Below are 17,020 nucleotides of genomic sequence, written 5' to 3'. Positions count from 1 at the left end.
ATTAGGGGCTAATGCAGCTGGTGACTTTAAGTTGAAGTCAATGCTTCTTTACTATTCCATAAGTCCTAGGGCTCTTAGGAATTATGTGAAATCTAGTCTGCCTATGCTCTATAAATGGAATAACAAAGCCTGGGTGACAGCCTATCTATCTACAACATAGTTTGCTCAATATTTTAAGCCCATTGTAAGAACTACTTTTCAGAAAACAAAGATTCCTTTCAAAATATTACTGTTCATTGATAATGCCCCTGGCCTCCCAAGAACTATGATGGAAATGTACGAGATTAATATCATTTTCATGCCTGCCAACACTCATTATGCAGCCCATGAAGCAAAGAATCATTTCAACCTTCAAGTCTTATTACTTAAAAAATACATTTTGTAAGGCAGTAGCTGCCATAGATAGTGATTCCATCTGCTGTATCTGGGCAAAGTAAAGGATTCACCATAGACGAATAAAGAACATCTAGATGCCACAAAGAACATCTGTGATTCATGGGAAGAGGTCAAAATATCAACATAAGCAGGACTTTGGAAGAAGTTGATTCCAAACCTCATGGATGACTTTGAGGGATTCAAGACTTCAGTGGAGGAAGCAACTGCAGATGTGATAGAAGTAGCAAGGGAACTAGAATTAGAAGTGGGACCTGAAGATGTATTCACCTGAAGTGAATTGCTGCAGTCTCATGATAAAACTTTAGTGGATGAGCACTGGCTTTTTTGGGATGAGCAAAGGCAGTGGTTTCTTGAGATGAAATCTTCTCTTGGTGAAGATGTCAAGATTGCTGAAGTGACAGCAAAGGATTTAGAATATTGCATAAAGTTAGTTGTAAAGCATTGGCAGAGTTTGAGAGGATTTGCTCCAATATTAAAAGATGGGTCAAATTCTGTCAAACATCATCACATGCTACACACAAATTGTTCATGCAAGGAAGAGCCCACTGATGTGGCAAACATTATTGCTGTCTTATTTTAAGAAATGGCCATGGTCACTCCAACTTTCATCAACCACCATTCTTATCAGTCAGCAGCCATCAACATCAAGACAAGACCTTCCATAAGCAAAACATATTACAATTTACTGAAAACTCAGGTGATGATTAGCATTTTTATCAATGAAATATTTTTAATTAAGGTATGTACATAAAAAACATAATTCTATTGAACAATTAATAGAATGCAGTGTAAACATAAATTTTATATGCACTGGGAAGCCAACAAATTCATTTGTCTCACTTTCCTGCCATATTCACTTTATTGTCATGGTCTAGAACCAAACGTGCAGTATCTCCGAGGTATGCCAGTACCTGGCCCAAGCAACATGAATTCCCACACCTACAATGATCTATCTATTGCTACTGATTATTACCCAAACCTCTGTAGCACAGATTGATACTTAATCTCTGATTTGGTATAATTGCTCAATGAGATGAAATAGATTACTCAGTGAAAGTTTGATAACATTGGATCATTTCCACCACGGTGGAAGGGACACTTTTTATTTACTGGAACTGATACTGAATATCAGTGCCTCTACCAGTACCACATACTGAAATTATACAGAGTACCAGATTTGGGGGGAGTCATCCTACAATAATGCCTCAGTTCAAGGGCTCATTTAATAACCAAGTAGTTCCATTAATAGATAGGTCTAAAGGATTTATTGGAGAAGCAGACAGGTGGATAGATGCATGGAACTGACTGCTAAAGACTCAGCTTTTATATCAGCTTAGCTTAAACACATAAATCTTGAATATTATCTTCCAGGATTTGGGATATGATCTAAACCAATGGCCAAAACTATGTCTTGTGTCTGGACCAAATAGAATAGATGAGTCTAAAGCCTATGGATATAAGTAGGAATGATCTTGTCACTACAGTAGCTAGTGACTTTACTCATGGAATTTAAACTTTCTATCCCCGAAATTTTAATTTGTAAGCTCCAATAGAAGTCTTGATTCTTTGTCAGACATGGGGGGATACTTCCACCATAGAACATAATAACTCTGTTGATACCTGAAACTATCACCTGATTACTTTTGGCTTCTCATGCGAAAAGAATAGCAGTTATTTAACTGTAAAGGGAAGTTGACTTCAATCATCAAAAATACCTACAGTTACAACTACACAATGGAAGCAAAGTAGATCCAGAACCCAGGTGATTCACTGGATGTCTTTTGGTACTTCTGTGACCAGTGAAATATGTGAATAGATCTCTGCACAACTGAAAAAATCATGCTCCTCTGGGTTGGAATTTAACATCTAAGTTACTCTAGAAAGCAAGCAAGCCAGGTGAGAGAAAGTAATATCCAAGGAAGAGAGCAATCCTAAATGGGCAGTGGAAGAAGGAGACAATAAATTTAAGTGTTGGCTGTATGGCTAGCTGAGGCATTTTAGACTATAGTTTTAGTTTTATGAAATTTGTGAATACTTTTAAAGAGATAAAACCTGCGCATTCCCTGTTAGAGATGATATGATTGCATCCTGTTCTCATGTGAAATCCAAATATCATAAAGGGTTGTAAGCAGATCTGAAAGGCAACAAGAGACGGACTATACCAGACTGAGTTTGTCTCTTCAGTCTCAGTCTTTCGCTTGATGGAGAATACTGGATGCCACTCTTTCATTTCCTCTTCTGTCACTACCCACAGTGGCAGCCTACCTTGGGATAAGAATTAAAACTTAACATAGACCCTGTTGCTATCATCACAGAGTGGGCCAAAGCAACACAAATACTAAGTCTCATGAACTGGACCCACAGAGACTCTATTCCTTTCCATCTCTTTCTGACTCCATAGTAGTACTAAGACCCGGCATTTAACATGCAGCTTGACCAGCAATTGCCTAGCCAGGCTGCAGAACACAACCCAGAAGACCTTAATGCCCATGGAGAGAATATTTTTAAGTGAAGGACAGAAAATTCAAGAATTCTGGCAGGTAAATATCTTTCCCTTCCTTCTCCCAATGGACTTTACTAAGGCAATGTGATTCTACATGGCTTTTCTGGAAGACATTTTTCATTACAAATAAACATCTGTTTGCTTTCCTTCCTTCTCACCTCACTTCCCTTTCCTCCCTAATCCTCAGCCTGGAACTGCACCTCTCAATAAAACCTTAGCACAAAGCTTTTCCTCATGCCTTGTTTATCAGGGAACACTTGATAAAAAGTAAAATAACAGTAACAAAATTAATATGAAGTAAAATACGTAAGAAAGTAAAATAGTCAATTTATCAAACAAAATATACATCTTATATTCTACAAAAATATTGGAGGTATACTTTCTAGAAGTAGACATAAAGAAACAAAATCCTTGCCTAAGCCACGAGTTCATAAGGTAATAAAAAAATAATCAGAAATTAACTTTACTCTGCAAAGTAGGTAACATCAGACAATCCTAGATTTCACAAATGACAGAAAATACCTGGTCTCCTCCCATTTGTTTAAATTTTTGAGAATTAATACTATGGAGTGGTATCCCAGAGAGTTACCACTTATTTTCAGGGAGATTGGAAAATAATCCAGAAAGCATTTTGTAATAAAAAATCAATTTCCAAAACTCTTGTGTTTTCTGGCAAGTGCTATAGTACATACTAGGTTCTGTTGAAACAAATATGTCCAATGTCAAAAACTCTTATAAAACAATGTATACATATACACGTGTACATGTATAAAAGAAAACAGCATGGTTTCTAACACAAGTATGCCAAGGGTTTAGAGGGGGTGCAATAAATGGATTAGTTAGTTCTGCATGAGAACAGCAGGAAACAGCCACTTCATCAATGACGTGAATTGTATAATGAAATTTGAATACACACACACACACACACACACACACACACGTGCATGCATGCACACACACAAAGGTTTTAATTTTCCTGGCAAAGGAATCAGTGTGAGGCTTGACACCGTAACATTTTGGGAGATTTGATGAATTCAAAGTTGGATCTTGAGGTCCTGGAATACCAGGTGAATGGGAATGGTGAGAAATAATGTTTAATAGGTTAATATAGGGCAGATTGCCAGATAGCAAAGAACCATTTACACTCTGTCAAAGTTTAAACTTTCTCCTTGGGAAATGGGAGTGGTGATGTTTGACAAGTAAAGATAGGGCAGATGGCATAGGGCTGGTTATAGCATGAAAGGATCTATGCCTTCCTACTGGGAACCATTGAGGGGTCTTAACCAGTGAGCCATAACATAAATTTCATTTTGGAAAAAATCATTGTGACAGTAATATGAAGAACAGGAATGGCTTTGGGAAGAGGTGGCAAAACTAGGGGTAAGAAATCATGTGTATATTGTTATGATAATCAAGCCAAGAGATGACAAAAGCCTGAATTACGGTTAGTAATGAAGAGCTAAGAAAGGAGTTGCTGGGATGTTAGGCAGTTAATATAGAGAGAAGCAGAGCACACCTTGGATGCAAAGGAGAATTCTAACACTATGATGATGATCATCATAAAAAAATTATACAGAGCTCACTTTGTGTTAGGTATTGCAGTAAGCACTTTGCATAAATTAATATATTTATGTTTAATCTTAGTTTGGTGACCAGATGGATGGCAGTTCCATTTATAATTCAGTATACCTGGGAAAAACAAGTTTATAGGACAAACCACACTTCTCCTACTTAGTAGCAAAGTCAGACAACTTCTCTGAATCTCAGTTTTTATCAGCTGAGGATAATTCCAAACTTGCAAAATCACTGTGCTATTTTTTTAAATTTCTTTTTTAACATTTATTCATTTTTGAAAGGCAGAGAGAGTCAGAGCATGAATGAGGGAGGGGCAGAGAGAGAGGGAGACACAGAATCCGAAACAGGCTCCAGGCTCTGAGCTGTCAGCACAGAGCCCAAAGCAGGGTTCGAACTCATGGACCGCGAGATCATGACCTGAGCTGAAGTCGGACACTTAACCTACTGAGCCACCCAGGCACCCCAGTTTTTTTAAGGAGATACAATACAGAATGCACCATAACACAGTAAGCATTCAAAAAATAGTGCCTTCCCTCCCTTCTTTTTACTTTTTAATTTAAAAAAATATATCTACAGCAGAAAGTGCTTTTTTGCAAAAGAAAGACTTTAATCATAATATTAAAATGCTAGATTATGCTAATATTGTGCCATGGTTTTCAAATTTGGGTTCATGATGGCAATTCTAGGTATTACTTCTAGATATTTCAATTTGTTTTTTGGTAAAATTCTACTGGAATAATTTAAAAACTTAATACTATGAATTTTAAGTTCAAAGCTATAGCAAAGTTACTGCAACATTATATCCCAATAGGCAAAAGACAAATTTATTGTGATTATCTTACAGATTTTTTTCCTTTTTTAGTAATTCAAAGCATAGCTTTGGATAAGTCTAAACTATTATGTAGTCCATATATCTTATTGGAATTGCAATTTGTGTTTAAATAATTTTTCTTTTTTCTTTTCTTCCCTTCCCTTCCCTTCCCTTCCCTTCCCTTCCCTTCCCTTCCTTTCCCTTCCTTTCCCTTTCCTTTCCTCTTACTTCTTTACTTTCTTACTTTAACATCTCATTAGCCAATTCGATTGCTGTTGTACCCACTAAGCCTTTATTTAAATTTACCAGTTGGGCTGTTATGAAAATATGAGATACTATAAAGCACCCTCACTGGGTGGGTAGTACGGCTTAATTGTCCAAAGCATGGATTCGATCTCCTTGAAAGTACTTCTGACCTGTGATAGCTCACTATTATTGCCAAGTAAATTATGTCTGTGTCTCTAGCACATGAAAATGTTAAGAATGCAGTACATCCATTTTGTGCGTTTATTCCTGAAACGCTCATGACCTTGACTGAGGACAAACAGATAATTTTTACAAATAATACTTTTTGTTTGCCAACAATCCTCTGGAGGGAAAAGAAAACATTATCTGGAGTCCCCAGGGATTATCAACTCACCACTGAGCTCTCAGCCATCCCCTTGCTGGCTTTTCACTGTTCAGAGATGGCCAGATTCTCCTAATATGGCAAGTATTCATTGAGATTACAGTATCTATTTTGGAATCTATGACCTCAAAGTACCAATTAGCACACTGTTGTCATCACTGACTAGATCAGACACAACAAGGTTTTTCTGAAGACAACCAGTTCACAGATATTAACTAAAGCCAAACTGAATTAGTCACTCCATGTTCCTTAGGGCAGACATTCCAGATATAATGAGGAGATTTCCAGGGGAAAGTCTATATCATAAATTGTCAGATACCAGAAAGAAAAATAAAAGCTTGAAATCAGCTAGAGACTTCAGACCAACAATGTTTTGCTGATACTAATGAAAGTGTCAAGTGTGAACTAGCATATCTATGTTAAAAAATACAGACTGCCTGTCTATTTGATTAATATATTTACACAGCTAAGATATTTATAGGTTTAGAAGTTATAATTCTGAAAAAAAACTGTTATCTCTCCTGAGCAACCTAACCTCAGAATCAAAGTGTTTTAAGCATAAAGTTAGCTTCATATTTCATTAGTTCCAAATTGAAAATAGTTGATCAGATTTTTATATCATATGATTGTCATGCTTTTTTAAGAAGAAAAACAGAAGTTTATATACACTTTAGCTTTTATTATCATTATTGAATCATACTACACATTTCATCATTTTTTTTTATTTTGGCCAAGAATATCTGATTTATTAAGAATACTTTTGTTGAGGGACATTTAATCTTTCTCCGATTTTTAACTGAGAGAGCAAAACAAAAAGGGAACTAAAGCGATCTTTCTGCTAGTAACAGTGTTAAAATAAAAATAACTATTTCATGTAAATACAGCTTGAATAATTAATCACAGATGGTGTTGAAGTTCCTGTTTTAATCAATGAGAATTTAGCCACAAGAAGAAGAAACATTTTGTGCTCCTGCTTAAAGGAAAATTTATGTTTTGGGAAGTTAGGTCACAGAGCACTAAGTTGTATTCTGTGTCAGTATCTTTTTCTTAAGTCTACGGCAATAATCTGTCACAATGAACCAGCATGAAACACCAGAGCCAATTTTAGCAAGGTAAATTTGAGATACAAATTGAATGAGAATAAAATACTGAAATAAATAAAACCATCAGCCCGCTTTTCCTTAAGTGAACTATGGGTAGGAACAATTCAGGTGGTGGGGGGTAGTATTTATTAATACTACCATCTTACACAGCATTTACTTCTTTCAGCTTTTCAGCCTAGAAAAAGAAAACTGCTAATAAATCTACCTCACATATAAATTGGTTTTCTTGGTTTTTACAGAAGAGTTCCTGGTTTTGTTAAGAAGTCAATTACATTTTCTATAATGTGTCCCTTAACATAATAGACCTTTCATATTGTAGCTCTATTATAAGTACATTTGAATTGTATTTCACTCAGGTTTATGAAAGTATAATTAAAATATATACTATAGAGTACAGAGTTTTAATTTTCAAAATATCACTACTGGTTAAGATGTAAAGGAATCTGAATCAGCAGCAGAATTTTATTCCATGTGTGTCCTATACTATGTTTCATAAAATTATCATATATCTAAAAATAATATACAAGGACACTGAGGTAAGGAATAAATGGGACCAATCAAAATAATTACACTTATTGGCAAAATGCAGCTGGAGGTTTTATAGCATATATGCTAAATATTGGCTAATGGTGTTGATGTATTATTTTCTGTTAAAGGTATGTTATTTCTTTTAAAGGTGTATTGTTTCCTTTCAAGTTATATTATTACATCACTAATAATCTTATTTTAATAATTATATTTGAACCTCATATACCTTTAAAAGAGTCCGAAACATGTACTTTTTCAACAGTCCAGAAAATGACATTTTAAAAAAAATGTAAGTTATAAATATATAAACTTTAAATTTAAAACTAATGCAAAATCCATTTCATAACTAAGCTATGAAAACTTACAGGACAATATTAACAAGTCCAAATCAAGGAGTCATATATGGAGAAGCCATTATCAAACATATTATAGCTGTTCAGAGAGTGCAGGAAAGAGACATATGACACTGTTTTATAAAAATTCTTCCTTTTGGCTACCTTCATGGTGCATAGAATAGCACATCACAGCATAGAAGAAAAAAGAGATTTAACTTACCCACTTGTACAGAGAAAATATTTCCCTGAGTTTGGAATTATGTCAAAAATGTCTGGAAGTTTGGTCCTTGCTTTAAGGCAGATTCAGAAAGGCATCAATGCAGTCTATTCCCTTGGATTTTGTGTCAAGGTCTCCCTTTCCAAAATCCCATCTAATTATTTTCCTCCTTGCAAGATTCTAAAGTGTTTATAATATCTACAGACCTGGGTTCTTGATTTTCATGAGCAAAGAAAAGGAAGGTTTTATAGACAAAAGAGGGTTACGCATAACTTGCTGGTACTCTATGTACAGTAAGCAAAAGAAAATCCTCAGCATTATCATCAAAGTTTTCGTGAAAGGATTTGACTGGCTCTGGTATGAATAATTGGTGCTAGAATTGTTACCATACACAATATAAATGGAGCAAAAGATTTGTAAACAGATTCAGTGACAACTGTATAAACCAACATATGTAATACTGAGATACGGCAATGGACTTTGTGTCAACATTGCCAATTATCATAGCTCCACTCGCTTTTTTAAAAAAAAGGAATGAATTTTCAAGAAAAAGCTGGCTAGGATGTAGAGAAATGGGAACGCTATTGCACTGTTGGTGGGAATGCAAACTGGTGCAGCCGCTCTGGAAAACAATGTGGAAGTTCCTCAAAAATTTAAAAACAGAACTAGCCTATGACCCAGCAATAGCACTGCTAGGAATTTACCCAAGGGCTACAGGAGTACTGATGCATAGGGGCACTTGTACCCCAATGTTTATAGCAGCACTCTCAACAATAGCCAAATTATGGAAAGAGCCTAAATGTCCATCAACTGATGAACGGATTAAGAAGATGTGGTTTATATATACAATAGAATACTACTTGGCAATGAGAAAGAATGAAATCTCACCACTTGCAGTAACGTGGATGGAACTGAAAGATATTATGCTAAGTGAAATAAGTCAGTCAGAGAAAGACAGATACCATATGTATTCACTCATATGTGGATCTTGAGCAATTTAACAGAAGACCATGGGGGAGGAGAAGGGGGGAAAAAAGTTACAGACAGGGAGGGAGGCAAATCATAAGAGACTCTTGGATACTGAGAACAAACTGAGGGTTGATGGGGGGTGGGAGAGAGGGGAAACTGGGTGATGGGCATTGAGGAGGGCACTTGTTGGGATGAGCAGTGGGTGTTGTATGGAAGCCAGTCTGTCAGTAAATTATATTTTAAAAAAAGGAAAAGAATGCTTCAAAGCTTTTGTAATCAAATCAAATTAAGGTTATGAAAGCAATTTGTAAATGTAAGCTCATATATAAATTTTAGCTGTTATTAAGCCATATAACATGGGTAGGGGCATCATACCCAACGGTTGACAACTTTAGCTATTCACATTACCTAGGAAGCTGTAAAAAATATTGGTACTTGGGGCCCACCCCCAGATATTCTGATGAAATTAGTTTGGGATGCAGATGGACATCAGATCTCTTGGTAATTCTAATATTCTTTCAAGGATGAGAACTTCATTTGAGTATATAATATGGGCTTATTAATTTGCCCATATTATTTCTAATACCTATCATGACTAGAAGTAACTATCATCCCCATGTTTGAGAATGAAGAATCTGAAAATCAGAGAAGTTAAGAAAAATTTCCAGGTCCACACTGGTAGCAAATTCAGAGCCTGGAAATGGAGCCAAGTATCTTGGTCCTCACATTTAACCCTGGCATTTTGAAAATATCATACTACATATGTGATTATAGAGCAAAATATGTATGACTATTATTTCCTGGGTAAAATAAAAAATCAAGTGTTTAAAAGGCGAGAGTTTATTGTTATGCATTATTAGTGCAATGTGCATTGCTGCGCTCATTTTGGAAAGTCATTTGCAAAATCTGTGAAAAGATTCATAAGTTGTTTTATAATAACTAACAGTAATTGCATGCTTACTCTCTGATGATCCATTCCCAGGCACTGCATGTGGATGACCTCATTTGCCTATCACAGGAAATTTATAATACAGATGTTATTATTCCTATTTTACAGATAAAATGAAAATGTTTTACAAAAAAGGCTTGAAGGGTTTAATCAACTACCTGAATATAATACAGACAATCAATGACAGAATTTGATTCAAACCCATCAGCCTGGAGTTTGACCCTATTTTCTTTTAACTAAGTAATTTTGTATTTATGAATATGTCCTAAGGAAATAATCCTGAATAAAAAATAAGCTATATACATAAATATCTTTACTGTAGTATTCTTTTTTAAAGGTAAAAAAATTGGTGAAAAAATCAAAATATTCAGCAACAGTGGAACTGTCAACGATATGATGAATATTTGCACACCTAGGAAAGATAATGTTTACAACAATTATAAATGTGAACAAATGTTTATGAGGTCACTTCCACCTATACATAGGAAGCTAAAAATTGTAAAAACTGTCTCTTTTTCACTTGCAACAAGAAAAATTCAGATAATTTGTAGAATCATAATTTTTATTGATCTCATAATGGGGCTAGTGAACCTAATCAGGTTTACCGATTCCAAAGATGGACAAGCCTATCCAAGGAGACACGGGGCTTGCAGAAGGTCTCTCCTGTGGCAGAGCAGGGTAGAAAGAGGTGGCTGCCATACAAATGAGTAAGAAGAAATTAACATTTTCATGAATTTTAAAACGTCAAGTATGTACCAACTTGTCATTTGGTTGTTCTGGGACCCCAACACTCACTTCCCACTCACTTAAAAACACATCACTACGTGTATCTATCAGACACTCATTTAGGGCAATATGTAACACTGGTCAAGGTTCACTGATTTTGGTTGTTATTAGGTGAGTGGGAGACAAGACAAGGAAATCATCTTTTTTTTAAAAAAAATTTTGATGTTTATTTTATTTTTGACAGAGAGAGACAGAGCATGAGCAGGGGAGGGGCAGAGAGAGAGGGAGACACAGAATCCGGAGCCGGCTCCAGGCTCCGAGCTGTCAGCACAGAGCCCAACGCGGGGCTTGAACTCACAGACCTCGAGATCATGACCTGAGCCAAAGTCAGATGCTCAATCAACTGAGCCACCCAGGCGGCCCAAAAAGGAAATCAGTTTAAGTGATTAGTAGGCATGCATTTTTGCGATTATGAACATCACTACCTAGTATAATATTATATAAACCCGTATCATCCCATGATTTTGGTGTTGGCTCCTACTGTGTGTTCCATCAACTTCAGGTAGCAGAGCTAGAGGTACCTGCCTTACCAATGAAAGAATATTGACCCTTTTCAAAAAACTAATTTTTTTTAAAGCCAGGTTTTAGGTTCACAGCAAAATTGAGGGGCAAGTACAGAGATTTCTCTTATACCCTCAGCCCCCACACATGCATACCTTCCCCTATTATCAACATCAGTCACCAGAGTGGTATGTCTTTTTATCAAAGATGAACGGGGCGCCTGGGTGGCTCAGTCAGTTGAGCTTCTGACTTCGGCTCAGGTCGTGATCTCACGGTCTGTGAGTTGGAGCCCCGCGTCGGGCTCTGTGCTGACAGCTCAGAGCCTGGAGCCTGCTTCAGATTCTGTGTCTCCCTCTCTCTCTGACCCTCCCCTGTTCATGCTCTGTCTCTCTCTGTCTCAAAAATAAATAAACATTAAAAAAAAAAAAAGATGAACCTACACTGACACATGATGATCACCTAAACCTCACAGCTTACATTACAGTTCATCCTTGGCACTGTATGTTCTATGGGCTTGGACAAATATATAACGCCATTTATCCACTACGATAGTATCATACAGAGTATTTTTAGTGCCTTAAAAATCTTCTGTGCTCCAGCTATTCATCTCTCATATCTGCTACCCCACCCCACAATCTCTGATATTTTTACTCTCTTCACAGTTTTGCCTCTCCTAGAATGTCATATAGTTGGAATCATACAGTAAGTAGCCTTTTAGATTGGCTTCTTTCACTTAGTGTTGTGCATTTAAGGTTCCTTTATGTCTTTTCATGATGTGATAGCTCATTTCTTCTTACTGCTGAAACATATTCTGTTGTCTGGATGTACCACAGTTTATTTATTCTTTCACCTACTAAGGGACAACTTGGTTGTTTACAAGTTTGGACATATGAATAAAGCTGCTGTGAAAATCCATGTGCAGATTTTGTGTGGATGTAAGTTTTCAATTCCTTTGGGTAAATACCAAGGAGCATGGTTGCTGGATCGTATGGTAACAGTACATTTAATTTTATATGAAATCGGCAAATTGTCTAAAAGTGGCTGGACTAATTTCACTTTCCCACCAGCACTGAATGAGAATTCCTGTTGTTCCACGTGCTCATGGCATTTGGTGTTTTCAGTGTTCTGGTTTCAGCCATTTTATTTTCTCATCTGTATCTTTTTCTGGGAAGTATTGGCTTTTGTTTAAACTATATTTTTTCAAATCCACTTTGAAAGGAATTAGAGGTATTATAAATATTCGTAAGTATTATGTTCTAGGTTCTCTGATTCCATATTCTACAATGGATTTTGCCAACTCACAAGGGAAAGCCAGGCTGAATTAAATGATTGTTTACTATTTTAATTGCAACACGCATGTTCTGATTTGGCCCCTTAAACAGTTAATTATCCATTGATTTAATTCTGAAAGTACTTAGTGTAGTTTCAAAAGATGGTTATATCATTTCTCAAACATATCACTTATCCTCTAGTGGTGAGTGAAATCATTTCACATAGCATTTGGCTGTAAGACCTTTCATTTAGGAAGGCTAAGATAATTTTTCTCCATTTTGTTACGTTGATGGGATAAAGAGGAGACGTACATATACACAAATTACTCACCCAAAAGGAAAATCACACATACAAACCCACAATAGGCATATATAATGCTATACCAGCATGTATTTTCTTGAGCTAAAGCTTTTCTACCACAGATTTTGGGTAAAACTATTTCTGCCATCTGTGTACAATATTTAGAGATGGTGAGATGTTGCAAATTCAGATGACAGTAAGTTCTGGTTCTTCACACTCATTGCATCTGGGAGACAGGTTTGAATTAATCTTGAGTAGCTTGACTGCCATGAAATAAATCTTCAGAATAAAACTGAATTGATTGTGTCTGTGTTTTTGCAAGTGTCTTTTCAGAATAAAATTTGACACTTTTCCCTTCTCCTGGGGGTGGCAGTTTGTTGCTGGTTATCATTGCTGTTTAATGAAAGGGCTTTCAAATGAAGAAACTAATTACTGTATAGTTTCAAGAGGTATCATTTCTCCCTCCCATTCCTTCCCCCTCTCCACATCCCACCCCACACATGCATCGTGGGAGAAAAGAGTTATGTTTACTTATAATGAATAGAAACATATTCTGGCAATAATGCATTTTTTGTAAACTTCGATAAGAGATTGAGAAGAGGTATATCATCAGTTTCTCAGGAACCTAGGCTTGGGTTAAGCTCAGGGAAATGAGAATGACAATGGGAGCCTGCCTCTCTGGGTTCCTTTAAGACTGTTTAACTAGCAGAAACAAAATATACCCTGGGTTTCTTTGAGCTTACAATTTCAATTCTAATTCTGGCTACTCATCTTTGAAGAAACAGGAGGCACCCAGCTCAGGCCCAGCATGTAATTGGACCTAAGTCATAGCTTCTGCCTGTAATTATGTCCCTGAAGTCTGATGGTTTAAAGTGGGATCACGGCCATGTTTTTAGCTTCTTAAATGTAGGCTTATATTTTTGGAATGAAAAAGATTGCTTGATTAATTTCTAGGATATATATCCTCTAAATATTTAAAAGTAGACTGTTAAATTATAATAATTAGTAAATTAGAATCAGAGGTGAGGGGTGTGAAGAATAAACATAGAGAAATAAAAGTGAAACACCCCAACAAAAATGACACCTAATATTAGAATTTACTTATTGGAGAAAAAAATGGCCATGGACTTCGTCAATATCGAGATACTATAGACTGGTAAACCATGCTGCAAGTTTATACTTGGAATGAGAGGTGGGAGGCTTTGGATGTGAGCTGGAAGGCACTGAAGCTTAGCAATTAATTTTATTAATATTGGATTATGCTATGAAAAATGAACAGCCAATCCCCAGCCGCAGAGATACCAAACTCCAGTTTTAACCCATTTTGATAGTCTTAGGAAAAGATTCTGATGAGGCCCCAAAAGATGCTTTCTCCATATCACCTAGAAAATTCCAAAATGGAAATAAATACTTTATGATAGCAAATTAAGGGAAAGCGTCAAGCTGAATAAACAAATGTGGAAGGAAGTAATGAGCATAGAGTTCAAAAACAAAACAAAACAACAAAAAAGAGAATACAGATGGCATATTGTCTTAGAATTCAAGCAAGGGATTGGCATGTTTTCTTAATCGGTTTTTGTTATAGTTATTACCCTTAATGTAATACCCAGTGAGTGATTATTAAGACATAATAGTACTTACTCTCTGGAAAGTTCAGAATTTTAACTTCTAGGAAGCAAAAATCTAGATGAGCAGCCAAATCATCAAAGGCATTCTCCAAGGCAGGAATAAGATTTGAGTCTTTGTGTCTAGAATTATGTGCTCTTTATGAATATTCCATTCTGAAAGGGTTTATCAGGGTTGCATTGTATGTGAAGACAATAAAAATAATAACCCCTGAATCAGCATGGTGTATTTATGTATAGAATGTATTTTCACATGCATTCTCTCATTTGAGACTAACAGTGAGGCCACTGTTTAATGAAGTGACACTAGAAAGAGGTATGTATATCTTAGTGTTAAAGACAAATAATATCCAGAAAGAATGATATGATCCCTTGAGTTGGGTTAAACAGAAAGTGAGAATCTAATGTCTTCTAAATACCTGGGACTGAGAGTATTTCAACTCTAAACTTCATTACAGCACAGCATATCTCAATACACAGTATATCAATGCACCGACCTAAGGGGAAATACCATGACTTTAATTCCTGCTTATTCTGAGAGGCTTCTAGCTCAATGGTCTTTTTAATAGTCCTATTTTTATCTTTTAGAAACTCTTGCCCAAGGGTGTTCTGATGGCTAAAAATACTGAAACTCCTCTATATCTTAGTCTCTCCAAAAAAATAAATAAATTAGAAAAATATAAATCATTTTTGTCACATTGCAAATTAACTTAGAGATATCAGTAATGACTTAGACTGCTTTAACTTATTGCCTATTTATATGTTTAGCAATCTAATTCATGTAAAGTCTTTCTATTTGAAAGGTAAGATGGATGGGACTCCTGATAGGTTCAGATGTTTACAGTAGTAATTTTACATGAATAAAGAGAATGCCTTTACCTTTCGGCAACATCAACTTCAGGTAATATTGGTGTATATGTTTTTATATTAATATGAGAGCTAAACAAGAAGGGTTAACATTTTTGTGAAGGGAAGAAACTGTCAATCATCAAATCAAAAATATTCTCTACTACTAATAAAATTACGAAAGCAAAAGAGATAGAACAAGGTTTATGAACCAAACTTTTTCTTGGAATTGGACCACCTATCCAGGCTATAACCAGTTGCCAAGTAGGAAGTTGAAAGGACGCGTAAATGTTAGTGGTGTGGCAAATGTGTTTATGTTAATCCAAAATGCTTGGGCTTTCAATCTATGCTATATTTCCCATTAAAATGCTGACTCAAGGTCATTCTTTTCCTTCCTTATCCCTCACATGTACCCATCAACAAAAGGTTTTAATGAAAGTGATGCCACTTCAATAGATACACCAGTAGGTGAGATAGTGTGTGACAAGTTGTTTGAATTGAGTGAATGGAAGAAACAGCATAAGATCATGATATAAATTTCAGCTATATAGTTTATCATTTCTATTTTGAGGCTTTGGAAAAATTAATCCAGTACAGGTGAAACAAATTGGTCAGAAGTCTGCTAACAAATTAGTAGAGACTTAATTAAGGTTTTGGCCTGTGGACTGTGAGCCTGTAGCTAAACCATAGACCATTCCTATGTTGTACTTCACTTATATCACTGCTATCTCATAAAAAAAGCATATTATTCTTCCATAGATTCCTTGGAGGTAGGGCTAGTATAAATCAAATTTTCCCCAGCTTCTGCTCCTCATTTCAAATAAAATCGTAGGTTAAACAGAATAAAATAACCTCTTTACCCACAAGACATTTGGGGCTGGACCAAAGAGAAAGTTTAGATTAGGAAAGAAGTGAGGGGCTAACATTAATATTGACATTCTCCCTCTATCTCTTGCAGGTGGCATGGCGCTGGAGGAGGAAAGGCACTGTTGCAACTAAAACCTCAGATACTGGAAGACAGTTACTCTTCTTCAACAAATAGACTATAATTCTGGCTCCAGATATCTGTTCATTTTCTACTTCTTACTGGTTAGAAAATTTTGGCCAGTGATAGACCTAACAGGCTTCAGAAAACAGAGAAACTCTAAACACAACATATCTAATGGTTCTTTTGCAAGTACTTCCACTAATTAATTTAGATGTATGATCTATGAAGTAACACATACTAATTTTTATATCTACAGTAATATGCAAGGTCCCTTTTAACACACCTGAGATAGGTCTGGAGTATCTGGTCATCCCACATAAGTCAGCCAAAATCACTGTTGCTCATGTCTAAAGAGGCCATTCAGGACTGAAGAAGTTTTCTCACTAACTCTACATACACATTTGTCGAAGAAACTGTGGGTGCAACACTCTCTTCAGGGAAGACCCTGAATGCCGCAGCTGCTGGGGGTGCTGACGGTAGACAACTTCCCCCAATCAGATCCTTCAGGGGCTGTCTTAGCTGCAGAGAGCTGCCCTACCCAAGGTCATGTCCCTTCTTAGGATGACCTATGTACAATGACTAAACGACATGGGTATGTAAAAGCTTGGTTATCTTAGGCCAACTCAGGACAACTCTGAGGCACCTTTCTAACTCCAGAACTCTCCCAGCTGATACTGTTGTTGGGATT

The 17,020-nt window shown here is 36.2% G+C and overlaps 1 long non-coding RNA gene across 1 annotated transcript in view; it reads left to right on the top strand.

Moving 5' to 3' along the window:
• LOC123383874 overlaps nt 1-16,406 on the top strand; it is a 61,332-nt gene extending 44,926 nt beyond the window's left edge. Inside the window, exon 3 of the long non-coding RNA XR_006594193.1 lies at nt 16,303-16,406. This is a non-coding gene — a long non-coding RNA (uncharacterized LOC123383874). The remainder of the gene's footprint in view (nt 1-16,302) is intronic.
• The last annotated feature ends 614 nt before the right edge of the window (nt 16,407-17,020 follow it).

This window comes from Felis catus, chromosome A2, assembly GCF_018350175.1.
Source record: "Felis catus isolate Fca126 chromosome A2, F.catus_Fca126_mat1.0, whole genome shotgun sequence".
Lineage (NCBI taxonomy): Eukaryota > Metazoa > Chordata > Mammalia > Carnivora > Felidae > Felis > Felis catus.
This window is presented reverse-complemented; position numbering and strand designations above follow the sequence as displayed.